Source organism: Pyxicephalus adspersus, chromosome 2 (assembly GCF_032062135.1).
Source record: "Pyxicephalus adspersus chromosome 2, UCB_Pads_2.0, whole genome shotgun sequence".
Lineage (NCBI taxonomy): Eukaryota > Metazoa > Chordata > Amphibia > Anura > Pyxicephalidae > Pyxicephalus > Pyxicephalus adspersus.
The window spans coordinates 19,051,708-19,069,810 of record NC_092859.1 but is presented as its reverse complement, the minus strand read 5'-3'; the positions used below and the strand labels follow the sequence as shown (position 1 = coordinate 19,069,810).

Here is an 18,103-nt window from a genome sequence, read left to right as displayed (position 1 = left end):
AAATTTTTGCAAGAATGCCAGAGGCATTCTCGCTTATACCTAGTGTTCAAAATATACATTATTTAAGTAGAGTCAATGCATTATGATGAGTTGTTCCTCTAATTTTCAGCAGCAGCTACTGAGATATGTCAACAATTGGCAACGAGAAGTGAAGAACATTAACTCATGGCAACTAATGATTGATTAGCTTTTGGCAACCCATACTAAGCAAATTAAGCTTCATCAATGTATGGGTGCTTCCGGGGACTGGGATTTGGGAAATAATCAAGCCGTTATATATATCCTTACCTCTTCTGTTGCAGATATAACTTCAAGGAGGATGAGGGTCACAACAATATTCACAATTGTCATCTTTAAAGACATTTTTACACTACAAAAAAAGAAAAATAAGACAGTAAGAACAAAAGCCATGGCTTAGTTATGCTTGTGGAAAATGTTAATGTCATACCATCAATGCTGGAGTGGACTACTTTATCCTACAACATGTGGCCCACCATGGAACAAAATATAAAGTCTGAGAAAGTCCGACAACCTCTATGCCATACAGTGCCAGCTTGTTATCCTGCCCCAATGACAGATTAATGCAGTCCCAAAAGTTTATGAGGAGACAATTGATTGGCACTTAGGACCTGATTAAAACTCTCCAAGACGGGAGAAGATAGACTATCATCGGAGAACCTGGGTGATTCAGAAAACCTTTAATGAATTAGGTCCAATATATTTGTATTATGGATCATCAATGACTGCATGGTTTTGTCCATCCAGTAATAGTCCACTGGGTGGAATTGCTGTGATTGCTGTGCAACATTGTAAATGTAGCTGTTTAATATTATTATTATTCTCTCCTCTTATTAATGTGTTCATTAAAACATTAGAGGCCTGTTATATACGGATTTCAGTCAACTACAATTTGCATTGAAGTAGCTTTGAGTTGATTTGGCTTTCTTATAGGTTACATACAATTAGATTATACTGTGGTTCATATTGCTATTACGTTCACCTTGACTTGGATGATTGCAAATTGTTTGCAAGTTAATGTAAAATCATGGAATACAAATATCATGCAGTCTGTCACTTGTAGTTTTTATTTTTATGATTCCGGACAGTATCATAGTTTTATTACTTGCTGATGTGTGCTGATCATTCTGCAGTAAAACCAGAGCAGAATTGCCTTTCCAGTGGACAATAAACTAAAATACCAAAATATATAAATTCCAACTAATAGCAAACACATAGCAAGTGAGGGCATTTTGCAAGAAAAAGGAACCAATTAGATAGTTTATAACATTTCCCTATATTTTTACACTGTTGCAACCTATATATTATATATAGTACTTCTGTTCCTATATTCTATATTGAATTTCTTCTAGTTCATACATTTACAACATGCAATGAATTAATAACTATTTGCTAAAATGATTGCCATTAGTGTACATCAGTTAAAAAACAGCAAATATGTTCATGGCACACCATAAGGTAATACTCAAAATATGAAAAAATTCCAATTCAAACTAAGAACGTGAATACAAAATAGATGTGTGACTGGCCAGATTTAGAATCAGTTTCCTGCTGTTGGCTGATATCACTAATGAATGTTATTCTTTCTATCTAATGACGCTACCAAAATTAAAATCTTGAAATGGAAATCATATTTCAGCATTTATTCTCTTCCTGAGAATAAAGACCTGGTAAAATGTTTTTATACTTCTCATTTACCTTGTTCCTATTTAAAAATCCATAATAAAAATACGCTAATGCTCTTCTGGACCTACTACAGTTACCAAATCTTTTAATACATCGATATACAGTAAAACATCATACAAAAGCTGGATTTCTTGTAAATATCTAGCATCCCAAGATGGCGCAGATCACTAACGATTGGCAGGTAATGACTCTCTCTGTTTTCTACTGGGGAGGATGCAGCATGGATCCTCATCCTCCCTCATCTCCTCTTTGCCTGGAACAGAACAGCGCTGTCTCTAATGTTTCCAGCAACAAGTATAGATCATATACAGTTAAAATTCAAAAACCTGGAAACCTCTGGACCTAAAGAGTGCCGGATTTTTGAAAATTCCGGATTTTTTTTACCTTATACTTACCTCCACACACAGGCCAGCCTTCCTCTTGCAGCACCCGTGGACATCTGGCACAGTTCCAGGCAGCAGGGATGTCTCAACGTGTATTTAGTTTAGCAAGGAAGACCTAACAGCTGTTTCTGCAAAACAGCGCCATCAAATCATTAGTGGCCAAACAGTGTACTACAGTCCCTGTATTGAAAATGCGATCCAAAATTCATGCCGGAAAACTGAAGTAACCGGATTCTCGATGGCCGGATTTTCGATTGTCAATTGTATGCAGCTTAAGACTGAGTCTGTGGTTCAACCCTGTCAACCAGTCCTCAACCATCCCAAGGCCCTGGTTAACAATGAAATCAACTGAAGTAGTTGAAGTTCCATTTTTTAAATGCTTTTTGCAGTGTTTCAGAGCTGTCTGCCTCTCAAACCACATAGACTGCCAACCTCTTCAGCAAATGTTTCATAAGCAGAAAATGGGCACCCTGGCACAGTTGCCAGCAAACTTGGCAAACATTCATCTGAACTTAGAAGTGGATTCCCCTCTTCATTGCCCCTTATTAGTTTATTCACTGAAACAATATTATCCAACAGCCATGAAATGCTTGCTGAGTGTTCTCATCATCACCACACATGAAAGCCATCTGCTGAAAAACACCAGATACACCTCTTCCTGCTGTCCTAATGTTTACCCCAATCTTCCAAAATCAGAGCACTAAAGTGACTCTATAATGAGTAAACCCTAACAGGATATACAGTGTATATATAACATAGATGTAAAAAAATCTTGTATATTGAAATAAATCCATAAACATGGACAGGGTGTATCAGACAAGGATATATGGAGGAGGGAGAGAGTGAAGCAGGGTGATGGGTTAATCATGTGCAACCATAAAGTGTTAACAGTTCTGCTGAATCATACAAAATGCTTCCAGTAATTGTCTGACTACCCTCATACAGACACAAATATATAGAGGGATGGTTTTTGTGGAAGCCGATTATATGGCCAGGGTGTTTTAGGTTATGGGAAGAAAGCATTTTGTCTTTGTCCTTAACATTGCCAGCCTTTACAGGATAGAATGATATGATGGTATATGAAAAGAAATAGATTAATATACAGCATTTATATAGCACAATCATATTTCACAGCGCTGTACAAAGTCCAAAGTTGTAACACTAACAGTCCCTTAAAGGGGCTCAATTGTCCCGACCATAGACATTTATCTTTAATACAGTCTAAGATCAATTTTGGGGGGAAGCGAACTAACCTAACTGCATGTTTTTGGAATGTGGGGGGAAACCAGAGTACCAGGATGAAAACCCCAGCAAACACGGGGAGAGCCTGCAAACTCCATGCAGATAGTGTACTGGCCAAGATTTGAGCCTGGGACCCAGTGCTGCAAAGGCACAGATAGATAGATAGATAGATAGATAGATAGATAGATAGATAGATAGATAGATAAAACAGATATCCCAGGGTCCACAGCTTTTGATTACTCCGAAACAGGAACACTTGTTTAGTTTTCAAGAAACAAAAACCCCTGCTTACTGCATGATTTTAATGCAGACTAAGGAAGGAGTTTTCAACAAGCATTCTATTGTGATATTTTTTATATTGTCACGTTGTATTCTATACTATAAAAAGCACATGGAATATATTTAGCCAGAAAACCCTCTTTCTATTGTATTCTTTCATACAATAATAAGTTTAGTTTCTGCATACCTAGGGGTTGGCTGTAGAATCATTATTTACCCCATACACATAATACACTAAAAGCTATCCTTTGTCTAAAACTAGCCAAAATCAAGCGCTGACTGTTTAATACTAAAAGAAGTCTCAAGGACTATCATGGGTCTTGCAGGTAACTGTTGTAACAGTTGGTGTCAAAGTGCATCCATCAATAATACTGTAGATATAATACTAGATATGTTTGATAGAAACCAATAACAGATTTTCAAAACCAAATACCAACTGTAAAGCATGGTGGTAAAAATATTATGCTTTGCTGCTTCAAATCAAGGTATAGTAGATGAGGATAGATATGGAATTATTGATAAAATACAATTATCAAGAATAAGCCATTATTAGCTCATCCGGCATATTTTAAAAGTGAACAGGAAACAGTGACTTGCAGGCAGTAGAAGGAACATGACAGTTATTCCATTGATCAGGCTGTAGGGAGAAAAAGACTGGAATCCATTGCCAATTTTTTGTTTTACTGCATTCCGCAATAAGCATCTCCTTTCCTCAGGCTCTATTGTTAGTAACAGACAGTTTAATGCTCTGCTGAGTACAAAGCCTTTTATTTATACAGATCTATGAGTGTGAAAAGGGCACTGCCAGCTACAGACAAGGTTTGTGTGATACTGTGCTAACGAAAGATGGATCACAAACAGAATTCACTGTGCGTGACTCATCTCTTTTTTTCTAGAATACTGCAAATCCCCATGACTGTCTAGAAAAATGTTCAATATTCATATTTACATCTATAAATTCACTGTTACCACATAATGGGCAGACATGGCCGGTTATGGTTATTTTTTAAGCCTATAATGCAATAATTATGTGTTTTTACATAGAAAGAATACCTGTCCAGCAGAAGATGAGGGAAGGAGGGGCCTCTAGTTAATCCAGGCTACAAAACTTTGCAAGGTTTTCAAAAAGTTGCACATTTTCCCAAAGGAAAGTGACACTCTACTCCGCTTACTGTTTGATTAAAGCCTGAGACAGGTTCTGGTCCAGATATAGTCTACAGCAGTGTTCCTCAAACTTTTTAACATGTGGAAACCTTGAATAACTTTCAGGCCTTTAGGGTACCCCTGATTTAATTACTATATAGAAAGCCGTATTCTCCCCAGAATATTTTTTCAAGCCAGGTGGGAAGAAGCTGTAGGTGGGTGGCAGCCTCTGTATTGTGACCCAACTTTTCACTAACAACCCAAAAACAGCCGGGTGGTTACTGAAAAGTGAGGCTGGGGAGAATACTGGACAGCTTACAGTACATTAGCATGGTGATCAATTGGAAGAATTCCTCTTACATCACTTGCCATTGGGAACGCTGCTACCCTTACAGATAACCAAAAAGATCATCGTTGTCTATAAAACTGCAAATTGTTCAAGGAACCCATGGCAAGCTCTGGAAGAACCTTGGTTGAGAAACACTGCTCTACACAAGACCTGGTTGGTACATTCACAGATCACAAGGCTGATTGAACAGAAATCATTTTCCCAGAAACTGTTCACATTAATATATTTCAGCTGTACATTTAAGTTCGCCTGGAGTTCAGCTTTCTGATAACCCCACCATATAACACCAAGGTCTCAAGCTTCCATAATGCACATGGGCAGTATTTCCATAGAGGAGCATGTCATCTGCTGACTTCTACATGCCCCTTATTCCCTGACAACTAGAAGGCTGCAATATGTTTCTGCTGTTTTAGATTTCATTTAGTGACATCTGTAAATTCCATTTACGTCTTATACTCCTTCAGTGTTTATGTTTTTTAGTTTCTCAAAAGCCAGATGTTCTAGATTTGCCAATCACTGGGGGAAAGCAATTCACTTTCTAGCCAAAAAAACTTTACAAGCTGCAGACTCCGATATAAACTACAATTCAACAACAGTTTCCAGGAGGTGGCTTAGCTGGGGTCAGCTCAAGGGTAAAGCTAAGAGAGGACGAAAGACACAAATTTATGAGTTTTTGGGAATATCCAGAAATTCTTTTATCAGTTTTTAGATCTGCATGCTTATTTACTGGTGAAAGCACAACCATAAATCACAATGGATTTATAAGATTTGAAAAACAATTCGATTTGAGACGCAGATAACCTATGTTTTACTGCATGTTATATGTTATATTTAGACCTGGCCAAGACTGTATAAGACCTAAAAAGGTTTTTTTAAGTCCACCAAGGGGTTCTGAAACATTTGACAGATCTTTAGGCAAATTACAGGACCAATACTGTGCTCATGTATCAGTGTCAGGGCCACAAAGCCAGGACAATTATTTCTTGACAGAGCCTAATTTTAACGTTCACATGTTCAAAATCTGATTCTAAAATACTCATTATCAATTTAATTCTGATTGAACAAAAGTGCAACTACTAAAATAGAGTTATAGCTAATTGGCAGAACTTTCTGTTATCTATTGAAGGCAAGGCAATAGTTTTGGATTATTCACACCTAGTGTATACTTACCTTTCCTTCCTACCTCTACTTAGTACCTGGAACTAAAGGAAATTATTCTGAGAAGTATGTAACTCATTCTGTCTGGCTGTGCAATGCCAATCAGGGCTAACATAGGAGATGTCCATCCATAGCCCCCTCCTACGAATCTGGTGACCTGCAGCTTACTCTGAGTTTTTTCTTTTAGTACCAGGAGTAAAAGAGAGTGGTACAATAGTAAAAGAAGGTAAGTATTTGATCCTGTGGAGGTCTGCATTAAAGTGAATAAGTTCATGTCTTCATGTCTACGTTTTATTAAAACCTTTATACGTAAGCTTGATAGCCCAAAAGTCATTTTTGCTTAGTTCCCAATCTTTGGAGATAGGTAAAAGGGACACGTTTTTTTGTTTAAGTAAGTGTATTTATCAAATTAATAAAGCAGTATTTCTTGCCTTTTAATGGGGTACCCATTGAAATAACTCCAAGAAGCCCTGGTGGTCAGAAGGAAGGATTCCTCTTACATTGCTGTCCAGTGGGAAGAATGTCACCCTTACAGATAGCCAAAAGATCTTTGGTGTCAGTAAAATTGACTGCTCATTGCTCCAGGAACCCCTAGTAACCTCTGGAGGAACCCTAGGATCCCACAGAACCCTAGTTGATAATTACTGCAACAAATGGTCAACTTAGAAGGAAAGATGGAGAGAGGAACATGGTTCTGAAAGAGGGACAATCTCTCCAAATCAGGGAGAGTTGGGAAGTATGGTATATAGGTTCCATGTGGTAAGAGTTGACTGTTGTGGTTTGGGTGTGGATCCAATTAAACCATGTATGAACCTCTGTGGGTCATCAGATGACTCATACGCTTGTGCTGTAAAACAGAGAAAAACATAACTTGAGGCCCAATCTGATCCTCCCGATTACCAGAGATTGCTCCACTTGGCTTATTGCCTGACCTGCTTGGAAGAAATGTTAAGTGACTTTATATTTTCTTCATCATGCCTCACCATCTCTTCTTCTTTCTCATCTCCACATTCATGCCTCACTCTCTGAGCTTTTGTTTATATTTAATGAAACCAGTTCCCGGTACACACTATACAGTAGAGGATTGGTTTTGTCATCAATTGATAAATCCTGGAAGTATTTTTGGCTGGCTACCCCAAGCATTTATATCCAGACAACATTTCACAATCACATTAATGAGTCCTGGCTAAGCTAAGAAAAACCTTTAAACTATCTCCAATTTCCAAATCAAAGTGACATTTTAAACAGTTTTTGGCAACAACATATAAATGAGCCATTTTGTTTGTAGTGTGGAGGTTTCCAATGTCTTTCTGAACTTTAACTTTTTAAGAGTTTTCACTAGTAAGTGATATGTATAGAGAGGGATGCTGTAACATATCCAGAAAGGGTCATAAAAGGGTTCCTGAGCATGAACAATTTTTGGGCCCTCACTTGCACCTTGTGGCTAAGTTAAATACTTATTCACCATGTAATGATATGCATTTAGACAGAGATGTGAGATGTGAACAGACATTTGTGATAGTATGGGCCTAATTTATTAAAGCTCTCCAAGGTTGGAGCGGATACATTTTCATCAGTGAAGCTGGGTAATCCAGCAAACCTGGAATGGATTTCTTTAAAGTCTTTTGCTATTTGCTAGCAAATGTTTTAAATCCTGGACCAGCTCCATTGCAGGTTTGCTGGGTCACCCAGCTTCACTGATGAAAGTGTATCCTTTCCAGCCTTGGAGAGCTTTAATAAATCAGCCCCTACATGTGGGTTCCAGCAGTTCTGAGCAAATGACAAGTTCCATATTAGTGTTAGGGTGCAGATATCACAAAGGGCAAAATCCTTAAGCCAAAACGTACAAGAAAATGAATAAATTAAACCCTTATTATAGGAAAAAGGGGAACAAAGGAACTTGGTTCTAGAAGAGGGACAGTCCGTCCAAACCATTAATGGAGCTTTGTAGATCATCACATCTAACCTTATATAGTCCAAGCATTCTTGACCCCTCATTGCCAGGTAATCTCTGACCTTCCTAATGCAATATATCAGTTGTAAATTTTCCTCCCTGCAATCCTATCTATCACATCCCATGGGGATAACCAAGGGGTTATATCCAAGGCCCTTGAATTTTGATTCCTACTAGAAAGGCTATTTGCAAGGCAATATGGCATGATTGGAATGGGATTTTAAGCAGCTCTGTGTTATAAAGCATGCCAACCTATATCAGTTCATAAGTAACCTTTGCAATGCAATTGACCTAAATTATATAAATGGCACCATTTTGCAATGTTAAGGATGAATGTTGCTTGCGCAGTTGCTGCAGTAGTTTTGATACCTATACTGTATATATATATATATACCACACAATAACCCTTCAGGAAAATGCCAGCACAGAACTTTACCTGTGTTAGTATGGTACCCCTCCCACAATCTAAAAATATACTGGAAGTCTAGTTTACATCCATCCAACGGTGTCTCAACAACCATAAAAGTTAGAAAGATATGCTTTAGGCATTTCTTTTACCCACATAAAAGATTGGCACAATCGTGAAAACCTGAGAAATGTGGCTGTCAGGGTGAGTCATGGATCCTTACCACTGCTCCTGCAAAGAGTCCAGGCAAAGCCCCAATTACTGGGAATACAAGTAGTTCAAAGCCACAGGCTGAAGCAGATGTACATAATGATGATCATTAATTCCTATAGCAATGTTTTTTCTTTTTGGTTTTTCAGACACAGTTGGCATTTCCCAAGTAGGCTGTAGACAAATGCTAAGCATGTATGTAGCTTTATGTAGTTATAACTAACTGACCATACTGATGTGGTTTGTACAAGGTCAATTATTATTATTATTATTATTATTATTAATAAACAGGATTTATATAGCGCCAACATATTACGCAGCGCTGTACATTAAAGGTCAATCACAGCTACCAAGTATCACACAAATAGGAATCATTCATTAAACGTTCCTTCATTGGGTCCTTGCTGGAGATAAACATTTTTTGCAAACTAGCACATTAAACTAACAATACCATAAATTGCAACTCATTTCCCACAACTAAAAATCCCTTCTGAGGTCATGGACAAGCAGCTAGTAGCTCCATGAGCAAAGGTTGCACCCAACGTTGTCATGATCTTAGATGCATTTTAATGGGACCAGATTACACTATTTTGTTGCACTACAGTCCTGCATGCTTTGTATATTGACTTGGATCGTGCCATAATAAAATTAACTAATATATTACTGATAACAAATTAACTAAGCAAAAAAAGCAATGTGTCTAAATTGCATGCCATTGTAAATGTAAGTATTTAAGTTTGATTAGAGCAATATATTCTAGTAGGGGATGTAAAGGTGAGAACTATAAAAGTAGAATAACAAGTAGCTGAAGCTAGTAATTCTACCATGAAGATAGCAGAACGACCCCAAATAAAGGGTTTGCAGTCTCTTTGCTGCAAAGGATCAGCATATGGTGAACCAAGTAGACAGCTTACTACGGGCTTACTAGAGGATGACTATGATCCAGCTGTCTTGGTCCATGTTAGGACTAATGACAGAATATACGGCAAAAGATAATCCTTAGAATTTAGAAGAAAGATGTTAATTTAAGTTACTGACTTGAAAAATTATATTTTCCAAAATATTGCCTGTGCCATGCACAGCACAAGAGAGTTGTTCCAACCCTTTGCTTCTTTATCCAAAATGTAAAAATGGCTTTAGATATGCTTCAAGGTGCTCATATTCTTACTTCATCCACTGTGATTTTTATTAGGAGCTTCCATATTAGGACCAGTCCCTGCTGCTCTCTGTCCTCCTGCAGGGTGATTGGTCTTATTTCCACCCCCTTGGGATTTCTCAGGCAGCTTGTAGTTGCTGGGCCACCCACAGCTCGGCTACTTTTATTAAGATAATAACTAGGTTTGCAAAGTTAATTGGTGCACACATAGTAGATTTATAGCTATTGTGGTTATTGTGAAAAGAAAAGTTTTTGTGCCTGAAGTTAGTTTTTAAGTAGTACCTAATGACTTGCATTGCCTGAGCACACATGAAGAGAGAGAGTATAGAAAAGGACTTTCTGCATATCCCATGGGAAATTAAACAGCAGATGGTTTGGAAGCTCCAATCTGTCTGATTGATATGTCCCAGAAAAAGTGTTTATAGGCATACAATCATATTTCAGTATGTAGATATCCAATCCAGCGTCTATGGACGCTTAATTTGCAAATAAGCAAAACATAAAGAAGATTGCTTAATATAACAACCTTTACACAATATAGTGCAATGTTCGGCACCCTTATGTAATGTGACAGCACCATAACATTTAATGGAATTCTCCTTTGTATACACATAACTGCACACGAGATGGCACCGCAGTGATCACTGGGCATTCCGCATCAACAAGACGAATAAATGTCACAAAATGAACCCATCTGCCTGATGCCATTCACCATAAACAGTTTGTATGACTGCAGGCCGAAGTTCTATACAAGTTGGAAAATATAATTTGTGTCCACGTACCTTCAGCTTAGTTGTATTTCTGTTGGAGTTCTTTGGTTGATGTCTTGCTTTTGTTCTCCTTGTAGACTTGAAGCAGCTGCAGAGAGAAGAGAGAGGAACATAACTAAACAGTTAGTCAGCAGTGTTAAAGACAGGAGAGAGAAAGAGACCGATATGTAGGGGGAGGAGAGAGAAAAGGGCCACAGCATGAATTGAAAAGAATAAAAGGAGTACAATCATCCAGAGGAAATTCTGGAGACACACAGGATTGAGGAAACCTGAGCACATAAAGCAAATAAGGGAAGCAATAACTCAAAAAAAGTAATAATGAGTGACGGGGAAGGAAGTAGTTTAAGGTAACTTGGGTGAAAAGTTACACGACAACTGGAAATGAGGACAATTAATAGAGAAAACACTAATAACAAAATTGCCAGCTGGGCTTTGGAGTCAAAGTCCGGAAAAATTATTGGGTACATGGTGTCAGAGTTGGCACAAATGTACCGACTCCGGCTCTGACTCTAAAGTCCTCATTGTCAGCATTTTAAAATAACATCCAAAGACACTTAGGGCCATACATTTTCTTCTTGTACCAACTTGCCAGTGAGAAAAAGCTTTTTTGAAGTTTATTGGAATATTCATTTATAAGTAAGGGTACCAGTGAAGTTTAAAAATGTGTTGGAGCATTTTCAATAGACAGTCAGACCAAGATTTACAGTACTCCTAAACTACTTTGTAAAAACAGGTAAAAAATACTGCATCTTCCTCTGTTGTATACCTAACACATTTGCCAGATCCAACACCCTCCTTGTGTGAAATTGGCACCCACTAGCTGTTACACAATTTGCTTTTGTTTCCACAATAGGTTGTATATTTGCAATATGGGGGTAAACTAGGCTAACTTCAACTTCTCAGAATCTCCATTTATCACGTTTATATTTTTCCATGCATTTGCCTAATTGAACCCCAACAACCATGTAGTCCCAAATATTTCCTGGCCTCTGGTGTATCTGCTATTTCTGTAAATGAGACGGTTTCCTCTGACTGGCCAACCATGGCTACTAGTAGGAAGTTGTCAGAGATCTCTAAAGTGGGGTTGTTACCATTCTCCTCAAATTTCAAGTAGTAACATCAGACACATTTCCAGAGATTTTTTTTTGTCACACACAGCCAAAAACAAAAGATCAGAGCCCGGTATATTCACCGTACACCATGTAGCAAGTTCCCAATTACACCTTTATCGTACTTAACAGTTCCACTATGTGTCTAATACCTCGCCTTATCTTAAAAAGCAAAACTCCAATTTAAAGATCACAGATCCCTTGCTCCCTAATCCAAGCAGCCTCAAGTAACAACAGTTGCAAACATTTGTAAAGTGGAACAAATACATACATACTGGTGCGCTCCCCTATTATTTCATAGGAGCTCATGCTAAGGTCAGTTGGGCCATGGTCACCCCAAGCCTAGATAGCATTTCACTTTTGAATTTTGGCATCCAGGGGTTGCAAGCCAAAGTAATTCTGGAACTACTAAAAAGGTTGCTAGAACTTCAGTCCTCTGCTTCTAAGGTAGCTTCTAACACTTTCAATACGGCATCTCTCAAGGATACTAAAGCTGCGTAAAAGCGTGCAATATCATTGGAAACTATTAACAACCGATCGTCCAATAATCGTTAACAAAAAAAAGTGCACAACGACGCCGATGAACAAGGATTGTCGCTGGAAACGAACGACAGTCCTAGCAGACCTGATTGAGCGACGATCATTCACTATCTATTGTGTGTACAGTCGTGTAGTGATCATGGATGGTTCTGCAGTACACTTTCTCCTTTATTTGTCATTCCTACATGTGTACACTATTGGTAGAATATATTTGAACAATCCTATCGTTACAGCATGCACACAATCGTGCACAATACGATCGTTCAAAAAAATCGTGCATAATCGTTAGTCATTCGTTTTCTAACGATAATTATTTCAAGTGTGTACCTAGCTTTAGGCTTCAACATTGTCCTCCAGGGACAATCTGCCTAAAGCACTTTGCACCAGCCGTCAAGGTGTACGATAGCCTATGTTACTCACTAGCAAGGCCTGTTGTAAGCACAGGTGACTATTGTTCCTCTATGGAGACCTGGTCCACAGTCAGTTGTTGCATTTGTTGGATGGGTAAACAGTTAGCCTCTTGCTGGGTATACGAGCTTTGTTAGATCCTCACTTTGTGCAGTAATAGATCTCTGCCTGCACCAGAGCAAGTTGTATGAGGAAGATACTCAACTGCTACAGACAGCTATTTCAAGTAGGTTTGTCCTGGACTTTTTAGCACGGCACATTTTTTAGTTTTTAAGTCCATAGCGTAACAAAAATAAACATCTGCTCATCCAAACCACCAACTAAACTAAAGCAGCAACCTAACATGTTCCTCAAGGCAAACCCAGCAAGCAGCAAACCAGATATCTGCATCAATCAGCTTGCATATATAAAGATCTAATATTTCCAGTCTTCAAAGTAAGATGTTGACCTAGGAGGCCTTGTCCCACTAAAAGACCTACAATGTTTCTGGGCTGCCGGACCCAAAACAAAATGTTTAGAATTCTGAGAACAAATATATAGAAACGGTATACAGTACTGTACTACTAGTATACTGTATTGGTTGTCAGCTCTGCTCTGTGTTGTTTATGTGACTTATTCCTCCACAAGGCAGTAGATAACAGTTATCTCCCCCAGCCACAAAGGTTATCTGGCATGGCAGCACTCAGCTCCCTCACATACACAGAGGCCACACTGGAAGAACTGTTTCCTGACCTCAAAGCAATGTCATTATTGATCTATACACAGAGAACAATTGCTGCTGAACAACAAGAGGTGACCCAGGGTCATAAAGATAGCAGACTTTCTACTAAAAGGAAGTAATAGATGTTTAAAGAACATATTAGACTTTAAATGTGTCAAAGGGGCAAAAAGCATTAAGGTTCTAAAGCAAAAACAACTAGATCTACTTGATTGTAAGCTCTTTGGGGCAGGGTCCTCTCCTCCTGTATCACTGTCTGTATTAGTCTGTCATTTGCAATCCCTATTTAATGTAGAACGCTGCGTAATATGTTGGCGCTATATAAATCCTGTTTATTAACAATAATAATAATATTAATAATAATAACATGATTAAAACAAATTGCTGGATATTGCAAGCATAGATGATACTAATCATCTGTCTGCAAATAGATCTGCTTTGAAAGATAAATGTAAGCGTATTTCTGGGCAAAACTTTGAATAAAACTTTTTATTGCTGTGTCCCTGCTTAGGAGGTTCACCCTTTCCATTTGTTCTGGAGAGCCTTGAGAAGTAAGAGGGGGTCTAACATTTTGGATTTGTCAGCAGAACAAATACCAAGACATCAAGAAATTAAGAAATCTCTTAGTAGGAATGTCTCTCACTTGCAAGATGATGGCAAGAAACTATTTTTTTAATTCATCCTGTCTTTATCACAATTATTTCTAAACATACACTTTACATTGTCAGTTGGCACACCTAGGCAGGAAATTTGTGAGTGACTTTTAAAAGCAAAAAATGTGTCACACATGTTATTGTTTATGTTGATATCTTGTGCATAGAAAAAAACACTCAAACAAATTTCCTGTGGATAAGCTGATTACTCTTTTGTTTATTTACATGGATTTGGACTGTATGGGAGAGCTGTTTTTAATTAAGAACTCTTTAAGGCAGTACTAAATTCTTGGTATGGGTGAATGTTTGTCATGGCACACTTGCCAACTAATGTACACACAACTTTTTGCAGGAGCCCTGCAGCAATCACAGGTCCCCCCTAAGCCACCATCTTTGCTGCCAACTTGGGGGACAAAAAGATCCTCTTCCACCATTGGGCCTGACTTTTTTGTGGCTTCTAGTGGCTTTTTGTTTTTTGCCCACATCGCATGGCAAATGCACTATGCACTGTACGCAACACTGCCATGGGAACAAAGTAACAATGTTACATCAAAAGTGGCCACTCATTGGGACTGATTTATTAAAACTCCCCGAGGCTGGAGAGGATACACTTTCATCAATGAAGCTGGCTGATCCAGCAAACCTGAAATTGATTTCTTCAAAGTCATTTGCTATTTGCTAGCAAATGTTTTCAATCCTGGACCAGATCCATTCCAGGTTTGCTTGATCAGCCAGCTTCAGCGATGAAAGTATATCCTCTCCAGCCTCAGGGAGCTTTAATAAATCAGTCCCAATGAGTGGCCACTTTTGATGTAACATTGTTACTTTGTACCCATGGCGGTGTTGTGTACAGAGCCCAGGTCTACACTGCATAGTGTATTTGCCATGCAGTATGGGCAAAAAACAAAAAGCCACCAGAAGCCAGAAAAAAGTATTTTTGGCAAAACAGACTTTGCATTTTTCTTCTAACAAAAACCTATACTTGTTCTTCTGGGTTTAATTCCACATTAAGCTACATTCACAAGCTAGATATTTTTTCCCATGCAATTGTTTGGGGGAAAAATCTAGCGTACCCCCTGTTGTCTATTAGCGATTAGGGATGAGAAAACGATCAACCGGGAAAACCACTGGAACACAGCACAGTGGCAACATTAACATGGGTGAACAAGGATTTGTTTTAAAGTTCTTTCTTTAGCCCAGGATGAAGGTGAGGCATCTTTGGTCCATCATCAAGAAGGAGTGCTTGTAGGAATGGCATTACACCAAAACATGGCACTTATTTTACTGTGCGGATAACGTGGTACCGCATTGCATAGATGTTAACATGGCTCCAATATTTTATCAGAAGTAAATAATTACAAGTGCATAGCTTATTTTAATGCTTTATAATTTGCTGATGCAGAACAAGTATAGAAATAATGTGAAAGTACTATTGCATAAATGAGATCTGGGCATTGCATTTCATACACTAATATAGAGAGTATCTATATACTAAATTGGATCGATAAACTGCATACAGTACATTATATACACTGATCCCCAAAGGAGAAAAGTCATAAAAATGAGATCTTTACAGAGGACACTGTGTCATATACACTGATATACAGAAAAGAAAAGAACTATCGTATAAATGGGATATATTCACTGAACACTGCATTCTATACACTGATATACAGAAAATAGTCCTGATGTTTAAATGGAATATATAGACTGGACACTGCCCTATATACACTAATATACAGAAGAGAAAAGTCATACAGCAGAAATGGGATATAGGGACTGGACACTGCATCCTACACACTGATTTACCTAAAAGAAAAGTTCTATTGTGATAAATATATCTATACACCTAAAACGGCATCCTATACACTAATATACAATGGAGAAAAGTTCTGTTGTATAAATGGGATATATAGACTGGACACTGCAACCTATAAACTAATATACAGAAAATAAAAGTCCTATTATAATACATGCTATATATGGACTGAGCATTGCATACTATACACTGATACACAGAGGAAAAAAGACATATTCTATTAAATAATCTATTCATTGGGCACTGCGTCCTATAAACTAATATAAAGATGAGAAAAGTCCTATTGTATAAATAAATCTTTACACTGAACACGTTACTCTATGCAATGATGTACAGAGGAGAAAAGTCCTATTGAATGAATAAGATCTATACACAGAACATTGTTTCCTTTTAAAGTTAAATACAGAAGAGAAAAGTTTCTACTTTATAAATAGGATCTTTACAGCAAAACTGCAGGAGGAAAAAAGGTCCTATTGAATATTAAATCTATATACCAAACACTGCATCCTATACATTGATGTAAAGAGGAAAATAGTCCTATTGAATAATTCATCTATATACCAAACACTGTCTCCTATATTATGATATAAAGAAGAGATAAGATTGATTAATAAATCTATATACCGGACACTGCATTGTATACATTGATATAAAAAAGAGAAAAGTCCTATTGAATATTACACCTATATACCATGCACTATATCCTATACATTGATTTGAAGAAGGGAAAAGTCTTATTGAATATTAAATCTATATACTAGACACTATATCCTATATAATGATATAAAGAGAAGAAAAGTTCTATTAATTAATAAATCTATATTACAGACACTGCATTCTATACATAGATATAAAGAGGAGAAAAGTCCTATTAAATAATAATTCTGTATACCAAACACTATATCCTATATAATCATATAGAGAAGAGAAAAGTCTTATGGAATAATAAATCTATATACCAGACACTATATCCTATATAATCATATAGAGAATCATATAGAGAAGAGAAAAGTCTTATGGAATAATAAATCTATATACCAGACACTATATCCTATATAATCATATAGAGAAGAGAAAAGTCTTATTGAATAATAAATCTATATACCGGACACTGCACACTATACATTCATATAAAAAAGAGAAAGGTCCTAATGAATATTACATCTATATACTATACACCATATAATATAGATTGATATGAAGAAGATAAACGTCCTATTGGATAATAAATATAATAAAAAAATATTTTGGATACTATATCCTATACATTGATATGAAGAAGATAAATGTTCTATTGAATAATACCTCTATATTCCGTATACTATATCCTATACATTGATATAAAGAAAATGAAAATCCCTATTGAATAAATAGGATCTGTAAACTGGACGCTGCATCCTATATACCATTAAGCAAAGAACTAATAAATATATAGACCAGACACTGGGTCCTACAAACTGATATACACAAGAGAAAATTCCTATTGTATAAATAAGATATACATCAGACATTGCATTCTTTATACTGATATATATATAGAGATATATTTTAAATAAATGTATATACTGCTTCGTATACACTGATATACAAAGAAGCAAAATGTTCCATTGTATCAATGAAAAATATTCTTGTTCTGGCATACAAGGAGATAATTAGATGAGCCAAGCCTGAGGTTGGAGCCCATCCAGCCAATACTAAAGGAATGCATCCTGTAAGCAAAGTGATGCCACTTACCAGTGCACAGCATCCGCCTCTGTAATGTGAAGAATTCCACATTGCTGCTTTGCTTATAAAGCTGGTAATAAAGGGGCAGTCAAGTTTTGAGTCAGTTTGCATTTACATCACCAATCTCCACCCTTCACCGAGGTCAGTTTTAATGAGATCAGGACTTTGCAGTGACACTTGTATTCCAAATAATATTATTTCAGTCCTCCCCTGCTGCTTGCTTTCACATTTGTCTGAATACCCGGAAAACTAGTATTCAAGAGAACAGGAAAAATTGCAGAATTAACCCTTCTTAGGGGTAACAAGGAAGGGAAGGCAGCTGGCAATGCTGGAGTATTTTGTAAGTCAGTGTTGAAACAGGAAGAGAGAAAACAAAT

The 18,103-nt window shown here is 37.3% G+C and overlaps 1 long non-coding RNA gene across 1 annotated transcript; it reads right to left on the bottom strand.

Annotated features, from left to right (window-relative positions):
- Nucleotides 1-267: 267 nt before the first annotated feature.
- Nucleotides 268-17,843, bottom strand: LOC140323057 (uncharacterized). The gene is made up of 3 exons (XR_011919296.1): nucleotides 17,736-17,843; nucleotides 10,767-10,842; nucleotides 268-370 (listed from the first exon to the last, which is right to left on the bottom strand). It is a non-coding gene; the product is annotated as an uncharacterized lncRNA (long non-coding RNA).
- Nucleotides 17,844-18,103: the final 260 nt, after the last annotated feature.